The 19,038-nt window shown below is 42.0% G+C and overlaps 1 long non-coding RNA gene across 1 annotated transcript in view; it reads right to left on the minus strand.

Moving 5' to 3' along the window:
* The window catches only part of LOC306976907, a 73,321-nt gene extending 65,373 nt beyond the window's left edge, over positions 1-7,948 (minus strand). Inside the window, exons 1-2 of the long non-coding RNA XR_013793789.1 lie at positions 7,842-7,948; positions 604-666 (exon numbers count right to left, since the gene is read on the minus strand). This is a non-coding gene — a long non-coding RNA (uncharacterized lncRNA). The remainder of the gene's footprint in view (positions 1-603; positions 667-7,841) is intronic.
* Positions 7,949-19,038: the final 11,090 nt, after the last annotated feature.

Consider the following 19,038-nt stretch of genomic DNA (forward strand, 5'->3'; position numbering starts at 1 on the left):
TTCTGGGGATTTGGGGAACTCTGGTGGAAGCCGCCATGTTGGCTTTGATGTGGACAGAGCTCGTGCTTCTCTGATTAGTTAATCCGTCTGCACTGCAAAAAGTAAATATCAAGCATTGGCTTAAATGACTTGAATTGAGGGAATGTTTCTTGTTTTGAGCGGTTTTCACTCATTTAGACACTTTTCCTGATCGGACCGAGTTTCCTTTGCTTGTTTGAGGACATTTCAGACCAGTTCTAGGGTAAATCTTGCTTGAAATAAGAAAGTAAAATTGCCAATGAGATAAGACCAGATTCTTTCCCCATTGGCAAAGAAAATGACCTGAAATAAGGACGAAATGTATCGAAACGAGTCAGAAACATCTCAGAACAAGTGAAATAATCCAGGACAAACGCCCAACAACTTCTTAACCAGTCAAAACAACTCAAATGTGGATTATTATGCTGAAACTGAGATGTTTATACTGATCTAGTTTCTCTGCGCGGCCGAAAAACCGCTTTGTTTTCGTGTAGGGACTGATTTTAGTTGGACTTCTCCAGTCCTATGTTAACTGATGGGAGAAAAGGGGCGGGCACAAATCATGGCGGCGCCCACGCGAACCACGCAAACTTGTCTGTGATCTCGGCCCGTCTGCTGAGGGATCCTTCGGCCCTGGGTCTCTATAGCCTGTCCGTCCATGGGACTGGATCTCTCCTTCTGTGGTTCTCCCCAAGGTTTCTCTTTTCTCCTGCCGGGTTTTTGAGTTTTTCCTCGCCGTGCTGGAGTGGAGAGTCTAAGGACGGGGGACGCCCACGCCGCTCGTCGCCGCCTCCTATTGGACGTTATATTTGCCTGGATTCACCTGAACTTTTAATTGTCATATTTATTGCTCTGTTTTATTGCCTTAATGTTTGGTGCAGCTGTGAGGGACTTCTGTTGTGATATTGGGCTTTACAAAACCATTAATATTCACTCTCACAACAAACGCCCGTTTGTTGTGAGAGTGAATATGTTTCAACAGCGCTGCGAAATCCTACAGAAAGCTGGATCGTCTGGACCTTTATTTTGCGATTAGACTGCGATCTTAAACTTGACGCTCAGGTGAACTCCGTTGTGAAAAGTAGCTTCTTCCAGATTCGACAACTGTCTAAAGTAAAATCCGTTCTTTCACGGCACCACTTTTACCAGATTTTAATCCACGCCTTTATCACCAGTCGCCTGGATTATTGTAATGCTTTGTACACTGGGCTAAACCAAACTTCCCTAGCCTGACTTCAACTTGTCCAAAATGCTGCTGCACGCCTCCCATCTGTGAGCACATAACGCCTGTTTTAAAGTCCTTACATTGGCTCCCTGTCCGAAGCCGCATTGACTTTAAAATCCTCCTATTTGTTTTTAAATGCCTTCACGGCCTTGCACCTTCGTACCTGTCCGACCTTATTCAGCCTCACACTCCGGCTCGCAGCCTCAGGTCGGGTCGTCCCAAGGTCTCAAAGGAAACTGAGAGGCGATCGTGCCTTTTCAGTCGCAGGCCCGTCATTGTGGAACGCACTGCCCTCGCACCTTAGACAGGCCGAGTCACTTTCTGTTTTTAAGTCGGCTCTTAAAACTTATCTGTTTACTGTAGCTTTTAATTGAGTTAAGAATCTTTTGTATTTTATCTTTTTTGCCTGTATTCCTTGTATTCTTTTTACCTATGTGCTCTTAATTTTTACTGTGACCTTTTGCTGTTGTGTTCTGCACTTTGGTCAACTATGTTGTTTTTAAAGTGCTTTATAAATAAAGTTGGATTGGATTTTACAAAGCAAAGAGGGTTTCAATCTTCCCAGATTTCACTGCTGCTGTGGCCAAGAAGCGAGCTGCATTTGCCAAAGTCAAGAAGGAGCTTCACTCGTGTCCTGGTGTGAAATTTGGACTTTTCTATCCAGCCAGATTGCACATCACTCCTTCGAGTGGACAAACTCATACATTTGAAGACCCAACATTGGCTATGGACTTTGTGCTGAAACGTCTTAAACCCGTGGTGGTCCCAGACTCCGTCTGAGCTTAGGTAACATACCGGTTGAGGTAAACTTTTTGCTCTGTCATTATAACATATTATAATGTGGGTGTTCTCCTTGTTCTACTGGCAGAATGATGTTTTTTGGCAGTTCCACTTAATTGATATATCCAGTACTATTTTATATTTACTAATATTTATACTAATAGTTTGATGTTCTGTTTTTTGGTATTTTGATTTGTTTCTTGGGTGATCATTTATCACTGCACCACTTTATGTCTAGATTATTGCCCTTTTTATTAAATATTATAATATGTTTTTTTGTATTACCAATATTTCTTCAGACTGTAATTTTAGTGGTTTCTTTTATTTATTTATTTACTTCATCTACCTTTTATTCTTTTTTTTATATATATATATATATATATATATATATATATATACCAAGGTGTCATTTGTTTTTTTTTACCTAATAAGGTGTGTTTATATTTACCTTTTTTTTTATTTATTATTATATTTCACATTCCATTTGGAGGGGTTTATAGTGGAATCTTCCTCCAGGGCCTTTTGTAGGCTAAGTTATGGGTGTTTTGGGGGGGAGTGGGCATCGCGCATCCCGTTTGGGGGGATGCTTCTGCGAGAGTTCAGATGTTTATGTTTGGTGTTTTTGTTTCATTTTGTTTTGTTTTTACACGCCAACCTTTCCTTTTGGTTTATTTTTTCCTTTATATTGTCGACCAATTGTTCAGGCTCGCCCCCATACAACCCTATTGTTTAAATGTAAGATGTTATGCTTTCCTCAATAGGACAGGACCTCCGGTTCACAAGCTTTAATTGCAAGGGACTAAATAACCCCATTAAACGCAGTAAAGTGCTTCATCACCTTCAGCAGCTCGGTGCTCGGGTCACTTTTTTGCAAGAAACTCATCTTCGAAATGTAGATCATCCAAAATTGAAGAAGGGATGGGTGGGTCAGATATTTCATTCCTCCTTTTCCGGTAAAGCCAGAGGCACGGCTATTCTTCTACATAAATCTGTTCCCTTTGTTTCAGACCAGGTTATTTCTGATGCTAGCGGTAGGTACATTATTGTCACTGGGACAATTTTGGACTTCCGTGTTGCACTAGTAAATATTTACGCGCCAAACACAGACGACGAATCCTTCTTTAAGCGCTTATTCTGCTCTATACCGGATTTATCTACGCATTTTTTGATATTGGGTGGAGACTTTAACTGTTGGCTCGATTCTAATTTAGACTAAGGATGGGCGATACCACATTTTTTGGAATCGATACGATACCGATACTTTTGGGGTCTATTTTCTCGATACCGATACCGATACTGGTCATTTTTATACGGGTAAATGTATTTCAATCAACAGACATTTCTAAAACTGGTTATTTTAAATATTTAATAGGTACATTTAAATGATATTACTTTAACTGGTTATTTATTCAATGTTAATGTGAAATTAAATACATAAGCAAAGTTTAAAAGTAATACTTTAATGACAAACAGAATCTAAACCAGAATGTAATGGCTGGCTTAATTCAATCCGCGGTCCTGTGGACTGTTTTGGCTCAGAACAAAGATGTAAATTGTCCTTTTATGTTTAAAATTACTGCCACGCCTATTTTTTACATATGCAAATTAGTATCGATACTTTTTGCCCAATATCGATACTTAAAAAGTAGCCGTTTGGTATCGATATATCGATACTGTGGTATCGATCCGCCCATCCCTAATTTGTTTGTTTGTTTGTTTGTTTGTTTATTTGAGCAACAGATGCATACAAGTATAGTATACGTGTAACATACTATTATTATTATTATTATTATTCACAACATAAGAGGTTACTGCTGCTCAAAGGGAGTAGGAAGAAGTTAGTTATAACTTATAAGCCCCTCCCCCTCCTTTCAGACTTACACAACTTAAACTACTGCTCACGGCACAATATTTTTAATGTATAATTAGGCTTTAACCATGAGATCTATGCGGCAATTCCAGACTGAGGAATTGCCTTAGTAGCGAATTAAATCAACAAAAACGGCTCCACTTAGCAAATCCCAAACAGTAAAGTAATTAGTTCATAACATTCTTGTGTTGCTCTTGCATAAGGTTGAAGGTGCACATTCTGGACATCACATAATAAATCCGGATTCATAACATACTTCTCATTATCAAGGATCAAAATAACAAAGACAATTCATAGTTCAGGAACAGAAGATTAATTACAGGAGTTTTGCAGACTTTTCCAGTATTTGCTTTCTGTACATTATTTTAAATTGTCCTACAGTTGAACACATTGTTAAATCCTCTTCTAATGAGTTCCAGAGGTCGACTCCACTTCGTGTAACAGACATACTTTTTTGAGTTGTACGTCCCTAATTTAGACCGCTCCTCGGCAAAACCAGCTGCCACTTCACGTTCAGCTAAAGTTATTCAGTCTTTTATGGATGAATTCTCTGTAACTGATTCATGGCGTTTTTTCAATCCTTCTAAAAGAGAATATTCTTTTTTTTCACCTGTGCGCCGTACATTTACTCGCATTGATTTATTTCTAGTTGATAATCGATTACTTTCATCTATAACTTCATGTCGTCTCGATGCTATCGTTCTTTCTGATCATGCGCCTCTAGTAATGGACATCAAGCTAAGCATGATGACAACTGAACGTCCACCGTGGCGATTAAATGTGCGCTTATTATCAGACAATAATTTTGTGAACTTTGTCTCAGGACAAATAGATTTTTTCCTAAGCACTAATAGAACCTCAGGGGTGTCGGCTTCTCTTCTTTGGGAGTCGCTTAAAGCATATGTGAGGGGAGAAATTATTTCATATACACATTATGAGAATAAAGTGAGACAAGAAAAGCTGCGTAGTTTGAGAGAGCAAATCTTACAACTAGACAATATATATTCACTCTCACCTTCTCCGAATTTGTATAAGGATCGTGTTTCATTACAATCAGAATTTGACACAATTATGACTTACCGTAACTACTGAACTTATGCTTCAATCAGGAGCTCGGTTTTTTGAACATGGTGATGAGGCTGGTAAATTGCTGGCACACCAAATCCGACAGGTCAAAGTGTAACAACTGATCCATCGGAAATTAATTCGACCTTTAAAACATTTAACAACTTACTATGCACATCTGAATGCACTCCTTCAGGTGACGATTTTGAAACTTTTTTCTCAGGTTTAACTATTCCCACGCTCACTCAGGAAACTGCTACTAACTTATGCTGCGTTTACACATAGGCACGATGCGTTACGAATGGCATTTTTTCGTCATTCGTGACGTTCGTAACATGACTTAACGCGTCTTAATGGGATTCTTAACAGAACGCATCAGTTCGTGACATTCTCCTCCTGCGGTCGTTCCTCCTGATGTTTGGGAGCCAGTCCCTGCCACCCCTATTGCCCCCCCGCTGGAGAACCCCACTGTTGTATATTTGTCACGATTTTCCCCGCGTTTGTGGGGAAAAAAGGGACAGTAAGAAGTGCGCCTTTACCGCGGTCCCTGAATGCAGCTCCCACGCTGCCTCCACTGACCAAAACAACAGCGCGTGGCTCCAGCAGCTACACCAAGGATAAGTTAAGGCTTATTTACAAACTTAGACACGTAAAACAAGCGGCGGTGGGCGCGGGGCAGGTGAAGACACGCGCCTGTGTTTGTGGATTATAAAGTTTTTCCAGCTGGAGCTGAGACTGACCAGACGAGTGAGAATCATGGATAAAGAGGTTTAAGAGCAGCAAGTTCTATGACGGATCCTCAGAAGATCGAGTGCACAGTGAGTGTAGTGTTTTTATGTGTATTCTGTGGAGTAAAGTCAGCCAAAATTGTGCGGCTGTTTCACGGACTTGTCTGACATGAAGCACGTGCGTTTGTTGATGCGTTTGCCCGTGTTACACGTTGACAGGAGCGGGGTTGAACTGGTGTGACTGTCCCACAAAATGAAAAACTATTGCTATTCTTCAGTATATGGACAGGCCTGAGCTGGTCTATTTGCTTTTTGTTTAACCCGATTTTGCGAGAGCCCAACGAGTCAGGGAGAGCACGGCGGAGCGAGACGTCCCTGCTCCGCCTCCAACCCGGTGTGCTCGGCAGCGATCTTGTCCACATTCGCCCAATTCTTGACAGATTTTTGACAGAACGCGACAATTCCCAATAACTCGCAGCAGCTCGCAGCAGAACGCAACAGCGCGCAGCAGCTCGCAGCAGCTCGCAGCAGTGCGGGACGCATATTCGTGACCGTGCGTAATAATTCGTGCCATTAATCGTAACACGCAGCAACAGGTCGCAACAGTTCGTGGCGGCGCGTGAAACCTCTGCCCCGAATCACTCACATTCGTGATCCTCGGCCACGAATGTGGATTCGTGGCATTCGTGACTTGTCGTCGTTATGTGTAAACGCAGCATTAGGCAAACCAATTGCTCTTGTTGAACTCAATTCTGCAATACGGTCTCTTCAGGGTTTTATAAAACTCCTGAAGTCGTGGATAAACTGGCTGATGACTCCGAACAGCTCCTGCGAGTCCTGGTCGGCCGCCTCTCCGAATTTCACCTTCGCAAAAGACAAGGAGAAGCACACGCGATGAGCTGCCTGCAAATGAAGACAAACGCCACGAGTGAACGGCTCCGTCACGACCTTCGGAGTTCATTTGCCTTTGTCGTATCGCAACATTAAAAGCCTAAAAAAGACTGTTGTGTCTTTTATGATGCGTTTGTAAGGTTATGCCCTGGGTCTAAAACGGAGGGTACAACGATGACCATGATCCTTTGCTCCGGGAAGAAACATAAGAGAAGCTACTTTTACGACAACATGAAGAAGTTGTAAGAGCCACTATATAGCTTTGTCGCAAGGCCCAGAAAATGGTCAGTTCTTTTGTATAATCTTTAGTGTAAACCAGCAGGTAACGGAAATTCTGTACAACATTGAAATAAATATTACAGTGGGGGGTCCAGGGTTGTTTGCATTGGAGGTTCTGGGGATTTGGGGAACTCTGGTGGAAGCCGCCATGTTGGCTTTGATGTGGACAGAGCTCGTGCTTCTCTGATTAGTTAATCCGTCTGCACTGCAAAAAGTAAATATCAAGCATTGGCTTAAATGACTTGAATTGAGGGAATGTTTCTTGTTTTGAGCGGTTTTCACTCATTTAGACACTTTTCCTGACCGGACCGAGTTTCCTTTGCTTGTTTGAGGACATTTCAGACCAGTTCTAGGGTAAATCTCGCTTGAAATAAGAAAGTAAAATTGCCAATGAGACAAGAACAATTTTCTTTCCCCATTGGCAAAGAAAATGACCTGAAATAAGGACGAAATGTATCGAAACGAGTCAGAAACATCTCAGAACAAGTGAAATAATCCAGGACAAATGCCCAATAACTTCTTAACCAGTCAAAACAACTAAAATGTGGATTATTATGCTCAAATTGAGATGTTTATACTGATCTAGTTAAATACTTTTTGCAGTGTGTCAGTCACAATCTGAACACGATACGATGAGATCCAAGTCTTTGTGTATTCACCTTATTCCGCCCCGCCCACTTTTGCCATTTGTTGTCTCAGCTCCTCGTTGTCCAGAAACTTCCGGTCGAGCGCGAAGCCCGTTCATTTTAACGGAGAACGAGGGGAAATATTTTCCGCTCAAATCTGATGTTTAGTCGATTGATTTGTGTAAAATGTCCAATGTTCATTTGCACCGACATGTCGACACTGCAGCGTTTCTCTGCTCGGCCCGAAAACCGCTTTGTTTTCCTGTAGGGACTGATTCTAGTTGGGCTTCTCCAGCCCCATGTTAACACAGAGGAGAAAAGGGGCGGGCACAATTCATGGCGGCGCCCATGTGAACCACGCAAACTTGTCTGTGATCTCGGCCCGTCTGCTGAGGGATCCTTCGGCCCTGGGTCTCTATAGCCTGTCCGTCCATGGGAGTGGATCTCTCCTTCTGTGGTTCTCCCAAAGGTTTCTCTTTTCTCCTGCCGGGTTTTTGAGTTTTTCCTCGCCGTGCTGGAGAGTCTAAGGACGGGGGACGCCCACGCCGCTCGTCGCCGCCTCCTATTGGACGTTATATTTGCCTGGATTCACCTGAACTTTTAATTGTCATATTTATTGCTCTGTTTTATTGCCTTAATGTTTGGTGCAGCTGTGAGGCCACTTCTGTTGTGATATTGGGCTTTACAAAACCATTAAAATTCACTCTCACAACAAACGCCCGTTTGTTGTGAGAGTGAATATGTTTCAACAGCGCTGCGAAATCCTACAGAAAGCTGGATCGTCTGGACCTTTATTTTGCGATTAGACTGCGATCTTAAACTTGACGCTCAGGTGAACTCCGTTGTGAAAAGTAGCTTCTTCCAGATTCGACAACTGTCTAAAGTAAAATCCGTTCTTTCACGGCACCACTTTTACCAGATTTTAATCCACGCCTTTATCACCAGTCGCCTGGATTATTGTAATGCTTTGTACACTGGGCTAAACCAAACTTCCCTAGCCCGACTTCAACTTGTCCAAAATGCTGCTGCACGCCTCCTATCAGGCACTAAAAAGTGTGAGCACATAACGCCTGTTTTAAAGTCCTTACATTGGCTCCCTGTCCGAAGCCGCATTGACTTTAAAATCCTCCTATTTGTTTTTAAATGCCTTCACGGCCTTGCACCTTCGTACCTGTCCGACCTTATTCAGCCTCACACTCCGGCGCAGCCTCAGGTCGGGAGACCAATCTTTGTTAGTCGTCCCAAGGTCTCAAAGGAAACTGAGGCGATCGTGCCTTTTCAGTCGCAGGCCCGTCATTGTGGAATGCACTGCCCTCGCACCTTAGACAGGCCGAGTCACTTTCTGTTTTTAAGTCGGCTCTTAAAACTTATCTGTTTACTGTAGCTTTTAATTGAGTTAAGAATCTTTTGTATTTTATCTTTTTTGCCTGTATTCCTTGTATTCTTTTTACCTATGTGCTCTTAATTTTTACTGTGACCTTTTGCTGTTGTGTTCTGCACTTTGGTCAACTATGTTGTTTTTAAAGTGCATTATAAATAAAGTTGGATTGGATTGGATTGGATTTTACAAAGCAAAGAGGGTTTCAATCTTCCCAGATTTCACTGCTGCTGTGGCCAAGAAGCGAGCTGCATTTGCCAAAGTCAAGAAGGAGCTTCACTCGTGTCCTGGTGTGAAATTTGGACTTTTCTATCCAGCCAGATTGCACATCACTCCTTCGAGTGGACAAACTCATACATTTGAAGACCCAACATTGGCCATGGACTTTGTGCTGAAACGTCTTAAACCCGTGGTGGTCCCAGACTCCGTCTGAGGTTAGGTAACATACCGGTTGAGGTAAACTTTTTGCTCTGTCATTATAACATATTATAATTTGGGTGTTCTCCTTGTTCTACTGGCAGAATGATGTTTTTTGGCAGGTCCACTTAATTGATATATCCAGTACTATTTTATATTTACTAATATTTATACTAATAGTTTGATGTTCTGTTTTTTGGTATTTTGATTTGTTTCTTGGGTGATCATTTATCACTGCACTACTTTGCTCTTGTTGAACTCAATTCTGCAATACAGTCTCTTCAGGGTGGGAAATGCCCGGGCCCCGATGGCTATCCGACAGAGTTTTATAAAACATTCAAAGACAAAATCGCCCCTTTGTTATTGGACATGTATAATGAATCACTTACTTCTGGAGTTTTACCTCAAACGCTTAACCAGGCCACAATTTCAGTTCTTCAGAAGAACGGAAAGGACCCCCTTAATTGCTCATCCTACCGCCCCATAAGCCTTTTAAATGTAGATTTTAAACTGTTATCCAAGGTTCTCGCTACACGTCTTGAGTCTCATTTACCTACTATCATTAGTCCAGACCAAACAGGTTTTATTCAAAATAGACATTCTTTTTCTAATCTTAGGAGACTATTCAATATAATCTATGACACCTCACCAACTAATTCACAAGAAGCACTTATTTCGTTAGATGCCGAAAAGGCTTTTGATCGCGTGGAATGGCCTTATTTGTTTTATACAGTCAAAAAGTTTGGTTTGGGAGACACTTTTTTATCTTGGATCAGACTACTTTACTCTAACCCACTAGCCTCGGTTAGAACAAACACTACTTATTCTGATTACTTCCGCCTTTATCGTTCGACAAGACAAGGATGCCCACTTAGCCCTCTTCTATTTGCATTAGCTATTGAGCCTTTAGCAATTGCATTACGTTCCAACCCCAAAATCACAGGCATACGTAGACATGGGCGTCGGACTGGGGGGGTAAAGGGTGCTGAGTACCCAGGGCCCAGTGCAGGGTGGGGGCCCTCAAAAGTGCTGCAAAAAGCGTTTTATATTGTACTTTCTAAGTTTCCTCACAATTGATGCTCTAAGAATCAAACACAACCGGGCTGAAATACAATGGTTGCTAGACAGAATTTTGCACAAACAATAATGATGGATGAATTTTCGGGCCCTGACACCCCTTTAACCTCTTAACTCCCACCTGAACGGATCCCATTTTCTCCAGTTTGGCTTTACCCGAATCAAAAAACTTCTTGGGGAAAAACACCAAAATAGCCACAAAAAATAAGAAGAAAACAAGGATGTAAACGCAACAAAAATGTGACAAAAGTTCAACAAAAACTCAACAAAAAAATGACAAGAATTCAACAAAAAGTGACAAAACACTCAACCAAAAATGTGACAAAAACTCAACCAAAAATGTGACAAAAACTCAACCAAAAATGTGACAAAAACTCAATCAAAAATGTGACAAAAACTCAACCAAAAATGTGACAAAAACTCAATCAAAAATGTGACAAAAACTCAACCAAAAATGTGACAAAAACTCAACCAAAAATGTGACAAAAATTCAACAAAAAATCAACAAAAAAATGACAAGAATTCAACCAAAATGAAAAAAAAAATAATAATAAAAAAAAAACATAAAAAAGGTGACACAACACAGCAACAACACAAGGAACAATATCAGTTTTGTGGGTCTTAGCTTTCAAATGAGATGTTACACAGGCCTATATAATGGCCAAAGAGGACAGAATGCATTTGTTTCGGGCGGGCGGTAAGAGGTTAAAAAAAACAATCAAACCAACCATGAACTAAGTATCCATGTGTTTGTTTATGAAGCATTTTATTTTTAGGTCGACCAATTTTTTCACCTGGTTAGGCTGTATATAATTATGTTATAATAGAAATTAAATGAACTGCACTGTAAAATTGTCACTGTTATGTGGTTAAAGAACATAAAATATGAGCGAGGGTCCACCAAGATCGTTTGTACCCAGGGCCCAGAATTAGGTGCTACGCCCCTGTACGTAGATATGGTTTGGAGGCAAGGGTGTCCTTGTATGCCGATGATCTACTTTTATACTCATCGGACATAAATGCATCAATCCCCGCTGCTTTACATCAACTCTCGGATTTTGGCAAGTTATCAGGTTATGAGCTTAAGCTAAATAAAAGTGAGATTTTTCCTCTCAATTTAGCTTGTAATGTTTCTTCCCTGCGTCGGTTCCCCTTTAAAGTAACCTGTGACAATTTTACACATCTTGGAATTCAGGTTCCTTACAAACCGGAGAACTTGTTTAAAATAAATTTCTCTCCCTTAATGCTTAAGGTGACAGAAGATTTTGAACGATGGTCGCTGCTTAAACCGTCTTTAGTAGCGCGCATTCACTGTGTAAAAATGAATGTCCTGCCTCGCTTTTTGTATTTGTTCCAGTGTATCCCCCTTTTTCTACCCAGCTCTTTTTTCACTCAAATTGATACACTCATCTCAGAATTTCTTTGGGACAAGAAGATCTCGGGGTTGTCCAAACATTATTTACAAAGACCTAAGTTGCTTGGAGGGATGGCTTTGCCTAATTTCAGATATTATTATTGGGCAACAAACATTAGAACTCTTAAATATTGGCTTCAGTCTGGAACATCTCCAGACTGGTTAATCATGGAGAGGAACTCTGCTAAACCGGTTTCTCTTTCGGCTTTGCTTTATTCGCCAATTCAATGTCCGACAATAAAGTATACTAAGAATAAGATTGTTAAAATATCTCTCAAAATCTGGTCACAATTCAAACGGTATTTTGGCCTGCAACTTTACTCACATAATGCCCCTTTAGCAGATAATCACTTCTTTCTCCCATCGCTAACGGATAAGGCATTTTTGGTTTGGTCCACACATGGTGTACGGTCATTTAAAGATCTTTTTATTGACAATATCTTTGCCTCTTTCCAACAGCTTTCGTCTAACTTCTCGATCCCAAAGCAACACTTTTTTAGATATTTGCAAGTCCGCAGTTTTGTTCAAAGTAATTTCCCTACATTCCCAAACTTGCCCGGAGATTCCACTTTGGACTTTTTGCTTTTGCCCTCTGCTAATTTGAAAGGATCCATTTCTCTTATATATAATGGGATATCGTCAATACGTTCTGACTCTCTTGGCTCAATCAAAGTTCTTTGGGAGGGAGATTTGGGGGAAGGAATATCTGATGATGATTGATCTGATTGGTCTCAAATATTAAAGCGGGTTCATAAGTCCTCTATATGTGCAAGACATTGTCTTATACAATGTAAACTCCTTCACCGAGTTTATTACACAAAGTCTCGGCTATCCAAAATATACCCCAATGTCTCACCAACGTGTGACCGATGCCAACATTCTCCAGGAAATCTTATTCACACGTTTTGGCTCTGTCCACAAAGGATTACCTATTGGACCAACATTTTTGGTATTATTTCCAAAGTGATTGGCAGGACAATAGACCCAAACCCTTTGAGTGCTTTGTTCGGAATACTTCATCGGCCGCCTTCCCTCTCCACCTCACATGGCAACTCTCTTGCTTTTATGACCCTTCTAGCAAGGAGGGTCGTTTTGCTAAAATGGAAATCTCCACAACCTCCCTCTGTTACCCACTGGCTTAGGGATGTTTTATATTTTCTCAAATTGGAAAAAATACGTACGACGCTCCATGGCTCTTCTGACAGATTCACTCAGACCTGGAATCCCTTGTTTAATTTGCTTAAACAAATGAACTTTCCCTTCTGTACCGGATTAACTTTTTTATTTATTTATTTTTTTCTCCTATATTACCTGTTTTGTCTGTCAAAGTGGGGGCGCCATACATTTTTCTTCATATTTTCTTTCTTGTGTATGTTTTGGACATGCTTTTAGTTAGCTGGTTGGTTGGTGTGCTTTTGTTTTCTTTTGTTTTGTTCTGTGTGTGATTTAAGGAGATTGTGTCAGTATTCTTTTTCCCTTGTCTTTAATCTGATTTGTTTGGAAACTCTGCACAATCTCAATGTCACATGAACATTTAGCCGAGTGTTGCATGAATTAGTGAAGACAAGTTACAGGACATGGAGAGCGGCTCAGATGGTCCAGCGGGCAATAAAACAGCAATAAGTCTCTTCTACACCAAAGGACATCTCGGACATTAGAGCCATATGTGTTTGGGTTTGTGTTTTGTTCCCCTCCTCTTTGTTTTTTCCCTTCTGTGCAGAGCTGGTGGTTGACGGGGGCGTGGCTGGCACCTGCAGCAATGAGGCACACCTGGACCTGATTAGGAACCAGCCTACAAACACTCTGCTCAGTCCTCTCCACACTGCCAGATCATTCCGTCTCAGTCGGCAGAAGCCTTACCTGCTTTTTTTTGTCCTGAAGTATTTTTTGTGATACTTACATGTCTCCGTCTTTGCCCAGGTTGGTTCTCATACGCTCTGGGTTACCTCTAAATTGTTAAACCTTACCTGCCTCAGTCTCCGCTTTGGGGTTCCTCCTCTGCAAACCATAACAATGTGAAGCATCTTGGGCTTGGGAGAACCTCAGAGAGTGGCCTCCTCCTGGTCCCAGAGTCAGGACTAAACAGTGACATTATGACATGTGACAATGAAAGTATTTATTCGCTCATAATGGTGATGGTCTCAACTTATATAACGCTTTTCCACCTACAAGGCACTCAAAGCACTTTACAGTCAGGATCCACTCACCCACTCACAGGCTGCGTCTGAAACCAGCAGATCGGTCAGAGCTCTCACGCCAAACCAGATGTGCGGCGGCGTCCGCCATTATGAGAAGCTTTCAAATTGCCCTGTTAGTTAGGAAGGAGCCTCAATGCTAACTATCATAGCCACTTTAGCATAGGGACCTCTGATGCTAACTATCATAGCCACTTTAGCATAGGGACCTCTGGTGCTAACTATCATAGCCACTGTAGCATAGGGACCTCTGGTGCTATCTATCATAGCCACTTTAGCATAGGGACCTCTGATGCTAACTATCATAGCCACTTTAGCATAGGGACCTCTGGTGCTAACTATCATAGCCACTGTAGCATAGGGACCTCTGATGCTAACTATCATAGACACTTTAGCATAGGGGCCTCTGATGCTAACTATCATAGCCACTTTAGCATAGGGACCTCTGATGCTAACTATCATAGCCACTTTAGCATAGGGACCTCTGGTGCTAACTATCATAGACACTTTAGCATAGGGGCCTCTGATGCTAACTATCATAGCCACTTTAGCATAGGGACCTCTGATGCTAACTATCATAGCCACTTTAGCATAGAGACCTCTGATGCTAACTATCATGGCCACTTTAGCATAGGGACCTCTGGTGCTAACTATCATAGCCACTTTAGCATAAGGACCTCTGATGCTAACTATCATAGCCACTTTAGCATAGGGACCTCTGATGCTAACTATCATAGCCACTTTAGCATAGGGACCTCTGATGCTAACTATCATAGCCACTTTAGCATAAGGACCTCTGATGCTAACTATCATAGCCACTTTAGCATAAGGACCTCTGATGCTAACTATCATAGCCACTTTAGCATAGGGACCTCTGATGCTAACTATCATAGCCACTGTAGCATAGGGACCTCTGGTGCTAACTATCATAGCCACTTTAGCATAGGGACCTCTGATGCTAACTATCATAGCCACTTTAGCACAGGGACCTCTGGTGCTAACTATCATAGCCACTTTAGCATAGGGACCTCTGATGCTAACTATCATAGCCACTTTAGCATAGGGACCTCTGGTGCTAACTATCATAGCCACTTTAGCATAGGGACCTCTGATGCTAACTATCATAGCCACTTTAGCATAGGGACCTCTGGTGCTAACTATCATAGCCACTTTAGCATAGGGACCTCTGATGCTAACTATCATAGCCACTTTAGCATAGGGACCTCTGATGCTAACTATCATAGCCACTTTAGCATAGGGACCTCTGGTGCTAACTATCATAGCCACTTTAGCATAGGGACCTCTGGTGCTAACTATCATAGCCACTTTAGCATAGGGACCTCTGATGCTAACTATCATAGCCACTTTAGCATAGGGACCTCTGGTGCTAACTATCATAGCCACTTTAGCATAAGGACCTCTGGTGCTAACTATCATAGCCACTTTAGCATAGGGACCTCTGATGCTAACTATCATAGCCACTTTAGCATAGGGACCTCTGGTGCTAACTATCATAGCCACTTTAGCATAGGGACCTCTGGTGCTAACTATCATAGCCACTTTAGCATAGGGACCTCTGATGCTAACTATCATAGCCACTTTAGCATAGGGACCTCTGGTGCTAACTATCATAGCCACTTTAGCATAAGGACCTCTGGTGCTAACTATCATAGCCACTTTAGCATAGGGACCTCTGATGCTAACTATCATAGCCACTTTAGCATAGGGACCTCTGGTGCTAACTATCATAGCCACTTTAGCATAGGGACCTCTGGTGCTAACTATCATAGCCACTTTAGCATAGGGACCTCTGGTGCTAACTATCATAGCCACTTTAGCATAGGGACCTCTGATGCTAACTATCATAGCCACTATAGCATAGGGACCTCTGATGCTAACTATCATAGCCACTTTAGCATAGGGACCTCTGATGCTAACTATCATAGCCACTTTAGCATAGGGACCTCTGATGCTAACTAACCGGTGATTAGGAGCTGTGTGCCGTCACATAAGCCACTGCGATAAAGGCACAATGAGGACGGTTTCTGCCAGACAAACACATCAGATTAAGAGAACAGATGCTACAAAGCAGCAGACAGGTATTTGAAGCTGCTGGTGCCTCTGGAGTCTCTGAACATGAAGGTGTCGGACCCTCCAGAGGCTGCAGTTGTGCATAAACCTTCTATCCGGCCTCCCCTAAACTGTTCATTGAAGCTGAAGCAGAAACGGCTGCAGTGGCTCAGAAATACATGAGGCTCATTTTCAAACAGTCTTGTTCACTGATGAGGCCGTGTGACCCTGGATGGTCAGATGGATGGAGTGGTGGATGGAGGTGAATGACCACATGTCCCAACAAGGCTGTGACGTCAGTAAGGAGGGGGCGGAGTCATGGGGAGAGAGCTGGTCGGCCCCTTTAGGATCCCTGAAGGTGTGAAAATGACCTGTTTCTGACTGACCACTTTCTTCTATGCTACAAAAAGAACAAGATCCTCTTCATCATGAAAACGCACCATGTCCTGCTGTAAAGAAAACCTCTGCATCACTGGCTGCTCTGGGCATAAAAGGAGAGAAACTCATGATGTGGACCCCCTCCTCCCCTGACCTCAACCCTATTGAGAACCTTTGGAGCCTCAACAAAAAAAACTTCTATGAGGGTGGGAGGCAGTTTTCATCCAAACAGCAGCTCTGGGAGGTTATTCTAACATCCTGCAAAGAAATCCAAGCAGAAACTGTCCAAAAACTCACAAGTTTAATGGATTGAAGAATTTTGAAGCTGCTCAAAGAAGCTCCTCTGGTAAAATATAACTTGACCTGTTGAGATGTTTTTGATTGAAATAGGATGCTACACATTAAACAAATGACCATTTTCAGGATGGATGGATGGGTTGGTCGGTGGGTGGGTGGCTGTTGTGTTCACGTTCCAGAATTTGATGATGAAAGTTTATGAAAGAAATCACCGCTGTATTAGCTAAAAGAAAATTGACAGTTACCATCGTTGCCATCATGGAATTCCTACCGACTGTCCGCCTCATTTTTAACCCCTTAACCTCCACATTAACTGGGCATGTTTTCACCAGTTCAACTTCAACAAAACGTGACAACATTTTTTGTAGGTCTTAGCTTCCAAATGAGGGGTCAACACTGACCTATGGGCAGCGAGCTCCAGTCAAGAAGCTTTTAGGTTTGAGTAAACAAGAGAAAATGCACTCTGTTAAAGTAGGGGGTATTCTGCAAAATGGACTTTTTCAAGCTTTCCATCATGTTATTCTGTCACTCCCTCATTAAAAACATGGCTGAAGTGTTGCGTTGGCACATTCACGTATTTCTGAGTCATCTGTAAAAACTCTGATGGCGGCCATTTTAGGGATAGGTTTGCCTGAGTCCTCCTAGGAACGCCCCCACCTCCTGGAGACGCCTCCGAGCTTTGGTCACCAGCCGAGTAACCAACCACTGCTCCTCAGCAGAACCCCCTCCCCACTGATGCCACAGACAGCGTGTGGAGGGGGCGTGTCTAAAGGCTCAGAGGTTCTTAAAGAGACAGAGGCCGATTTCAAGACATTCACTACAGCCATTTTGAGAGAGACATTTTATACAAGGCAGTTATTCTAATTTACTGCATTTACAGACCAACAGAAGGTTTGTCATCATTGTAGTGAGATATAGACTGGTGCTATGGGACTGAAAAAAGCAGAATACACACTCTTTAAAGCAGAACACCCCCTCTTTAAAATAGTTGCTTACAGTTTTCTTTTTATTGCATACAGTATTTGCATTATACTCAATATTTTCATAGGGCCTGATTCTCTTTCGCTTACATGAAAACAAAGTTACAGTAAAACATGAGTATTAGAAATGAAAGTAAACCCCCAGCTTACACAGCCCAAACCGATTGTTGTGACTTTTCTTTTTGACCAGGCAGTGTATAAGCACATTCCGTCGTCTTCCAAATGCTTTCCTTCCAAAACCCGGCGCTGGAATGTTCCGCAGTGTGGCTTTAATGTCTCTGCTACACGACATAGTTAAGCCAGCGGGCGGACGGCAAAAGAGTTTCATCCTCATCGTCTGGGAGAGAAAAGGGAACAGTCGATGTGCTTCTCATCAGCGCAGACAAACTCCACTGTTCTAACGGGCCCAGGAGGACACGGTGCTGCTCATGCTCGGTGAGGGGGGGGGAAACAGGGGGAAAGATGAATTAAAGGAGAATCCGAGCGCTGTCAGAGAGTCCAGCACTATTAGACCTTTTCATTATCGAGAATGCACTAATATCCAGTTCATCAATAGTTTCAGGCTATTTTAAAGTCTTAATTGAAGGCGAGACACTGCAGGTGAATACACTACAACAAGTAAATATATGGGTTTAAATGACTTGAATTGACAATATTGCAATACAATGACAAAGCACTGACTGACTGACTGACTGACTGACTGACTGACTGACTGACTGACTGACTGACTGACTGACTGACTGACTGACTGACTGACTGACTGACTGACTGACTGACTGACTGACTGTACTTACTTACTCTACAGGCCTTTAATATTCAAACAAGTGTGGAGCAGGTCAAATTATTTTGTTTTTGAGGAGATTTTTGGTGTTGTGATTCATATTTTTCTTTTTAGATACTACTTGTGAAAGGGTAATGCATTTACAGTACTAACAACTAGTAGCTGAGGGTGGCTTTAAGTATATTCAATGTTAGGTTGACAGTATGTTCAAATACTCTTTCAATAGCACGACAGATCACAATGTTGTCTCCTGTCGTGCTGCCCTTATGTTTTTGTCATTTATATTTTTATGACGTAAGTCATACAAGTTTAGTCGACTATAACTAGACTAAAACTGAAAAGATCTTTTCTACTAAATATCGACTAAAATGACGTTACATTTTAGTCAAAAGACTAAGACCAAAACTAAAATGTAACACTGCTCCTGCACCTCGTGGTTGTCATGTCTCCAACTGCTCTATTCTGTATTTTTGTATCTTTGTATGTTTGTATTTTTGTATTGTTTTTCCTGGCGTTCCTCATCTGTTTGCTGTTGTCCCTTTGTGGCTACGTATTATCTGTCTCTTCTG

Source organism: Gobius niger (genome assembly GCF_951799975.1).
Source record: "Gobius niger genome assembly, chromosome: 17".
In the NCBI taxonomy this organism is placed as follows: Eukaryota; Metazoa; Chordata; class Actinopteri; order Gobiiformes; family Gobiidae; genus Gobius; species Gobius niger.